The sequence below is a fragment of the Mastigoproctus giganteus genome, chromosome 12 (assembly GCF_048544385.1).
Source record: "Mastigoproctus giganteus isolate SK-2022 chromosome 12, ASM4854438v1, whole genome shotgun sequence".
Lineage (NCBI taxonomy): Eukaryota > Metazoa > Arthropoda > Arachnida > Uropygi > Thelyphonidae > Mastigoproctus > Mastigoproctus giganteus.
This window is the reverse complement of record NC_143586.1, coordinates 150969528-150978235: the sequence shown is the minus strand read 5'-3', so window position 1 is coordinate 150978235 and position 8708 is coordinate 150969528.

Here is an 8708-nt window from a genome sequence, read left to right as displayed (position 1 = left end):
CCACAAGTGATTAAGAACTCTAGGTCCCATAATCAAGGCAAATACGTTCATAATGCAGAACAATGCACATAACTCTGGCTTATAGTTAGAGTACCATCGAACACTATGCTGAACTTCTCCAGTAGAATAATCCCTTCAAATACTGGTTCCACGTTTGTTAAAAAATTGTAGTTTTAATTAGTGATATGAAAGTTCATATCAAAAACAGCTGACTTCGTGCCTTTCTTCCTGTGCTTTTGTTACTCTACTTTAATCAGAAAGTACAGTAAAAAAGCACGAAGAAACAACATGTCTTCTTGTCCAAATGATAATGATTTTTTTTAGGATAAAAGGAAATGAGAATTTTTAAGGTTTCAGATTTTTATCATTGAAACTGATGCATATTTTAGCTTTATCATGGAGTTTAAAAATAGTTCCTTATGAATGACTGCTGACAACCAAGTTCTACAATGTTCGTGCGAATAAATACAATACAACCTGCTCAGAAATAAAATTGGTTTCTAGGACTCATTGAATTACACTATTGATTTCGCCCTTATGCCTTACTTTGGCTCTGTGCTGTGCGTGTGTTTTTAACTTTCCTACTTCTCCAGGGAGTTTATTGATCTTAAAGCGTAATATAACGGTGAAAAGTCGGAGTTGAGCAATTCCTCTATTTTAAACTTTCTGGAATCCACTTGCTTGAAGCTCGGAAGTTAAAAAAAATATACAAAATAGTCTCGAAAATGGCTAATATTGAGTGAATGGTTCTCTCCTGGAAACTTTGGTTTTCGTTCAGCAAACTGACCGAAGAATACGCGCAATTACAGAGATATCATACTGACATCTTCAAAGCCCAATTTTCTTTGGCACAAACCTCACCTAACTAAATGGAAAATCCAGTCATCGTTGTAGATTTTATTCGGATATGAATAAATGTATTTTTAAATATTATTTAAGGGTTTGCAATATTGCTGCATTTTAAATTAAATTTTAAATAATATAAAAGACGAAAAATTGAGTACTAATGTAAAATAAAACAATACAATTTACGACGTATAGAGAAAAATATAATAAAAATGTACTCTACGTATCGCGCTCAGCATCATCACCTTTCTCCTAGCAGCTACTGAACTCCGTTCAGATCAAAATGGAATATTGTTCCATGTCTGGTCATGATCCGAAAATCCTTCTTAAATCACTAGTCTACAAACTCGTTCCCCTCCACATCACGCAGCCAATTTTTCTACAGATTCCGCTTCTTTTGGATTGATAGCTATAATTGCTCCTTTTTTGTTTCCAAACTGATGTCCTCTTTCTATTCAACGTCCGTTTATGATTCTGTTTCAAATGCACCGAACTAACTTATGTCTTTGATTTTCTCTTATTTGGAACAACCTTAATTTTCAGAAAACAAATATTTCTTTATGGATTTCCTGAAAATAACATTCTGAAGATATTCAAGTCTAACGTCAACAAGGTCACCATTCACGACGAACTATATTATCAAGAGAATGTCACGAGGATAATATCAATTTAAAATTCACTGCAGCAGATGCGCCTGTGTACTCAGTAAAAGACGTCAGGGCATTTTCTTTGGTTCTTCTTATTACTATTCTTCGACTGTAAATAAGTGGATTAGCTTTGGTGCAAGGCCGTTAATGTTGTGCTTTTCTCAAGGCGCTCCGAGTTTCATCTAACAGACACACACAGACAGACTGATTATAAAATCAAGGACAATTTACAGGCAGTTGCGTACTTCTGTTCAAAGGGATGCAGCATAGTAATAGTTTGAGAGCTGCATTTCCAACCTTTGAACTCCTACAACAATAACACGGTAATATGACGAAAGACATTGATTGAGTAATGGCTTATTTTCTTTTCAATAATCAACTTTTACCAACAAAAGTGAAGCGAAGGCATTTTCACACTCAGCAATAAAATGGTAATAATTGCAATATTTGCACCATTTTATCTGTGTGAAAGAACTTCATTAACACAGTTAATGGAAACATTGGTTATTTAACGTAATCTGAAGAAGAAGGATTCATAAATCGCTTGGGATTTCATTGAATATCTTTTTGATTCTCATTAACAAAAGCCATGTGTTTATGCTTTGCCACAGCTTGGAAACGGGAATATTTAACCTGAACGCTATTTTAATGGAACTTTCTAGTAGTCAGTCCTCTATAAAAGAGATCAGTTCTATCTAGAATATATACAGTATACATTTTAGTTCTTTATGTTTCGATTACTGCTTGGCAAAATAACAGAACAAATTCAAGAATAGTTCATTGTGACCAGTGTGGCTGAAGGTGAATATTTGATATAATAGGCATCCTGGCATGCGAATTCTGAGTATTCAATATAAATCGATCTACCACCTTACAGAGTAGCACACTATGCAAATTACTCATGCCTACAAAAACACCGGTTTCGACTTGCTCAGTGGAATAGTCACATCTCCAGTACTCAGGATGGCAAGTTATCGTCGTTTAGATGACTCTTTGAGATGGCGGTTCGTTGGATAACTTGAAGCGGGGCATTATTATTATTATTATTATTATTAAAATCAGTTTATTTCCCAAGAAACCTTGGGTCACCCCGGGACGGCTCTGTGCCAGAAGGGTGTGAATACAGACTAAGGTGCGAGGAACACAATGTACAATAAACAAGGGTACATTCGTGCTCGACCCGAGACTTTTACAGGGTTAAATAAACAATAATGTACAATATACAGTAATATACATGGTTACATGAAAACAGAAAGTCTTTGCCATATACAAATAGGCAAGTTAAAAAAAATAAATAAATAAAAATAAAAAAAAAATAATAAAAAAGTCTGTCCAGGAGAAGGGGAGTATTATAAGTTCATAATCTGGTAACAGTTCTTGAGGGTTTCCTTCCTGTAGGGCTTGTCTTCACAGAACCTATCAGGGTAGATCCTAAATTTATTGAAGATCCGAAGACAATTGGCTGGAAACATGTTCCTCAGGGAATCAATGTTTGACAGAGTAAGACGTAGAGGGAGACAGGAGTCGGGGTGCTTCCCTCTTGCCCTCCTCGGGCCAGAGATTAATGCGGATACTGATGGAGCATCAATTCGCCTCGTTATAAGCCTTGCAAGCGTGAGAACATTTTTTGTCATGATGATATGTCTCCAAGGAGTGGTGCCTAGATTTGCTTGTAGGATAGATCTGGAGATAGTTAGGGGGGTGGCCTACCACCCTGTTCATCCATCTAAGCAACCAGTACTCTAAACTAAGATACTTCTGAAGGTATGAGGCAGGGGCAGATTACCAAATTTCCGAAGCATAGAGAGGAATCGGCGTAATACACCTCAGGATGTGCCGAACAAGCAGCGCTGGCTGATGCACACCAACGAGCTCTTGACGCACTGCCCAAAGAGCAGCGTACGTCTTCTGCCTCATCCTGGCAAAGTGAGGCTGAAATGTGAGCCCAACGTCCCAGGTGAGGCCAAGATCAGTATGAGAGGTCACCTTTTGGACCGGTTCCCCACTCACAAAGATTTGGATATCATTTTTGGCTCTCTTCTTGGTTATTGACAGTTGTGCTGATTTGGAAGGGCTCAGATGCAGCCCTATTGTGGCAAGATAACTTTCCAAGCTCAATATCTGCCTAGAAGCTTGCTGGTTGATATCATGAATCTGATGATTATGGTCTGAGCTCACGTAGAACTTCAGATCGTCGGCATAGGAAACAAAGTTCGGATTCTGAGCAAGGAAAGGCTCCAAAACTGCTGCAAACAGTATAGCTGACAGTACACTTCCTTGTGGGATGCCTCTTGAGACGTCAATAGTTTCTTGAAAGTCATTGTGGGTCACAGACAGATGTCTAGGAAGTAAAATAGACTTCAAAATTTGAAGTAAGGTTTCCGCCAGGCCGAAGTAGTGTTTCAGAATGGTAAAAAGAGCTGGGAGGTGTATTCTGTCATAAGCCGATTTTATGTCGAGGAATATGATATCAATCTGTGATTTGTTGTTAAGGGTGTGCTGAATTCTGAAGAGGGTATCAAGAAGATTGGTAGTTGTCGATCTCCTTTGTAGAACGGTATGGAGGTACTCGGGCCTGTGTGCAAAGCAATGTTGGGCAATTGTTGGCTGAATTACTTTTTCGAAAATTTTGAGTAAAGAACAGCTGATGGATATTGGTCTCAGGTCTTTAGGAGATTTGGGTTTCTTGATCTTTGGAATGGGCTTAACATGGTAAGTTTTCCAAATTGAAGGAACTATTCCAGATTGCAGGATTTGTCTGAAAAGGTGAAGGAGAAGGTCGACTATATATGGGTTGCAAATTTTGATAATAAAGAGTGGGAAACCATCCGGACCTACAGTGGCTTTGTTGGGTAGTTTATTGATGACATCAATAAGGGTCTCTCTAGTTATTTCTATTTCAGACAAGTGTGCCCTAGGTAACCAGTTCTCCTGCGAGAGAAAGGAATCAGAGTCAGGAAAATCTGCCTGCTGTAAGCTGAACTGTGCCCATTCCTGGACAAGCTTTTTGTCAATGGCTAGGTGGTGATGATGATTCGAAAGGATCCTTCTACCACTCTTCAACCTATTGAGAACAGCTTGGTTAAGGACCAGCCTTTTTTTTTTTCAAGAAGCAAGCTCTTTCTTTCTTAAAGATGGAATGGTCTGAGGGAAGTTGAGTTTTCTGCCATTTCCGGTAGGCCTTCTGCTCCTTGATGAAAGCCATCTTAGTTTCCTTATTGAAACCCCGATTCGACCTGTTACCACTCCTGGTGATTCTGGCTGCACCATGTAGTGCAATTAACTTCAGTTGTTCCGACAAGAGCATAATGGCATCCTCCAACGGCTCAGAATAGAGACGCCCCCAGTCAAACCCAATCAAGCATTGGAGAATGATCTCTGGCTTCAGATATTTGGTAGAGAAGGCTATCCTAGGTAATTCAATTCAGCAGAGTACTCGTCAGGTAACCCAAGGGAATTGTTCTGTAAGGATAGTTTACATGTAATTGGCGAGTGATCAGATTGGAATCGAAAGTTGCCAGGTAGGAGTTTGATATCTTTTAAGTTGTGGAAGATTAGGTCCAGTGCTTGACACGCTCTAGTTGGTTGCGTCACTAACCGTGTAAGTTAAAGGTCCGGAGAGTGGCCTGAAGGCCCTCAAGAGCATTCCCATGCCTGGGCAGTGGCAAGTTAAAGTCACCTGCTACAACAGTTGGAATTTTAGGCATTAAGTTGGTTGCTAACCACGTGAGCAGCTCCGCTCTAGAGTCATCATTGTGGTCCGGAGGAAGGTAAACCAGGCAGCATTGGATTTGAAGAAGAGGACTCCTCAGCGTCAGGGAGACTGCCTCAAAGTTGTTAGACTGGCTCACTCGTGTCCTTATTGGCCGGAAGCGGTCGTTGAACAGGATTTCAACACCTCCGCCTCGCCCGTTAATTCTGTGATTTCCAATGTGTTTGTAAGGGGTGTTAAAATGGGTAAGATCAAGCTGTCTATCTGCCGCTAACTATGTTTCTGTAAGGCAGATGATATCAAACTCATTAAGCAATAGGAGAGTCTGGAGACAATGAAGCTTGTTTTTTAGCCTGCGAACATTCTGCATAAACCAAAGAATCTCTCCTTCGTGTGAACCTGGTAGCAAGTCATCCTTTTGTAGCTATGACTGTTTATCTCGCCTGGATCCGCTATAAGCGATCGATCTGCTCCTTTCTTGGAACGGCTTTATAAGGGTGCCCACCGGCCAGCAGCTAGAATCCAAGACGATATGCTTTGCATTCGCAGGGCAGGAGATGATAAAGGAAGAATAGGTCGGGTGTCTGGTTTTGATCGCTTTTGCGTCTAAGTTGATCCCATGTTCTTGGGCAAAGAGTGCCCTGATACTTTCCACTTTTGTTGCTGGTCCTAGTCTGGAAACAAAAATTCTCTCTCGGGTCTGGACAGCTGAAATATTATATATCTCCTCAAGTCTCCGCGACAGAGGGACCGAGGCAGGTTCAGTAGGAACCGACATAGTAGGCTCCTCGCATGGAGTTTTGTTACCTTGTGTTTTCACAGTCAAAACACTTTGAGCGCAAGCCATTTGTGGTTATGCCTGGGAAATTGCGCAAGATGGTTAATTTGGTCAGAGAGACAGAAGGCATCCGCTTGAGCATAGATCCGCTCCTCCCTGTTTTGGCATTAGCACGCTGAGGTGGCACGTTGGCTAAATGTGTAAGCAGTTGGAGACGGGACCGTTATAAGAAAAGCTGGCCAAGGTCGCTGAAAGACGACGTCAACCAGAATAGACCGCTGTCTAGCTCTAACAGCAAAACAGAACCCTACAATGTCCTGCCATCAACTGTCTCTTGAGGTTGCTGCGGGAACAGGTGAAAACATTTCCAAAAGGACTGTTAAGAAGGCTCAATTCAAATGGACTCTACGCATGGAAGTCAGTGGTTTGTATTTTCTCTGATGAGTCCTATGTTAGCCTTATGTTAAAACAGATTATAGACTATTTCATCTGGAAACAACAAAGAATGCGGTACCATCCCTCCAACATCAGAGAAAAAAGTGACACTTACAATGGAGGCGGTGATCTCCCGTGGAACGGAGTAATGATCAACGACCGCGTCACTATTCACGTTTTCGATAGCGGTACCGTAAGTACGCAGAGGTATCGAAAACAGATCTTCGAACCTTGAAGACTAATCTTCTCTGAAGAAAAAAAAATATTCACTAGCATGATCTTCGAACTGGATTTTTGTTATATTAGCTTCGACGAATACTTCTGGGTACTCTTCCTGAAAATCCGACTTTACGACTGAGTCCCATCTCGCCTCACATTATTTGTTTCAACGTACGTGTATGTACTAATTAACTCATTCCCACTCTTCATCTCTGTTTCTTATTTGTCCCCATACGCTGATGATTGTTATATTTCGGCCTTTGCATCTTCTACTTGTTGTGCATTCGATAATTAATATGCGCTAACAGGATTGCTCTTAATATGCGCAAACCTGTTAACACTTATATTGATGCATAGAAATTTATTTAGAATTTTCCACACTCTATTTTGGACTGCTTTAATGTCCTGTTGAATTCTGAATTATTCATAATTAATGGATAATAATTCTTACTTAATTATAAGGACATATTCCATTCTGTTGCGATAGTCTTTTCAACATATTTTCCTCAGATTCAAATTAAAATGAACACATACATATTTTATTATTCAAATTGAATCCGCTCTGGTTTTACTACAGTGGTATTTTGGCTCGTAGATATGCAAGCAAGGATATGGTTTATCCTTGCATTTGTCCTCTCGAAAAAATGTTCATCCAATGATTTTTTAAAGAAATATCTTGGGATACAAACATTCTTTCTTCACATGTATGTTTCTTATGATATTATTTTAGCATTATCTGCGAGGCAAATCATTCATTGACACGATCAGGCTTGGCAAAGTTCTTTTCAATATCTACCTGAGATTTTTTCAAGAAAAAAAAAAATGTGCGGTACATTTTGAGGAGTTTGCGCGGTTGTTCATTGGTTATAATCGCCGTCCTTACCAGACCTGGGAGAGAAGGCTCGGGTTCAAAGACGCGAGGAACTTTTGTACCTTGATCAACTTGCATTTCCAATTTCGGATTTTTTACCTTTCTTTCCACGAAATATGTTTATCAAGTGGTAATTTTATTTTTTATGAAGATACTGCAGAGTCAACATACAGTGGCGGATAAAAAAACTGCATCACCTTAAAAAAAGTAATATTTGTAATGAAACGTATAAGATATTGTTTGATTACAGTTATTTTGTTTGTCGCAAAGCAAAGGTATTGCGTCAGACAGTAATTGCAAGGCATTGCATCAGCGGTTTCTATAAATACGGCGTTGGAAGGGTATACACGCGCATTTGTATCCTGTTTTGCGGAGGTGTAAGCATGGCTCCATATGTTCAATTGACACCAAGAAAAAAAAGTGTAGCTGTTGCTCTGTCCCATGAAAGGCTTTCTACGCGTGCTATCGCTAATAAAATAGCCTGCCACCAGTCAACAGTATCCCGGGTGCTGAAATTAAAGCGTGAAACGGTGATGTGAAGAGAAGACCTGGATCAGGCCGTAAGAGAGTGACTACGCTTTCCCAAGATCGATATCTGAAACGGCTATGCTAGTGCTCCTGGTCTAAAACTGGACTTTGAGATGGCCTCTGGTGTTGAAACAAGTGCATGAGCTATCCAAAAACGGCTTTCGAAATGTTGTTATTTGGTTTTTAGGAGCATTAGCAACTAAGGCCATATTGCTCCGGGATATGCGGTGGTCATTCCCTGACCTTTCCGCATCCTCCGTATTTGGTGGTGACGGGCTCGAACCCCGGTCTAATCAAGAAGCGTGTGCTACGCACTGCTGCTCCTTCCCACCTGGCTACGGAGGCGCCTCTTTCGAAATGTGGGCTGCATGCCTATCGGCCCAAGCAGAAGCCTTTGTTGACCCAAAAAAGTGAGGAAGAAGCGACTTGCTTGGGCTAAAACGCATGTTTCATGGACAAAAGAGCAATGGGATACCGTCATCTTTTCTGACGAATCGAAATTCAACCTGCATGGCTCGGATGGGAAGCAGCAGGTCAGAAGACGAAAATCGGACATACCATCCTGACTGCATAACACCGACTGAAAAAGGTTTCACGCCGGTCAGATGGTCTGGGGATGCATAACAAGCAAAGGGGTGGGGTGAATTAAGTTTATTAACGGACGGTGAATGT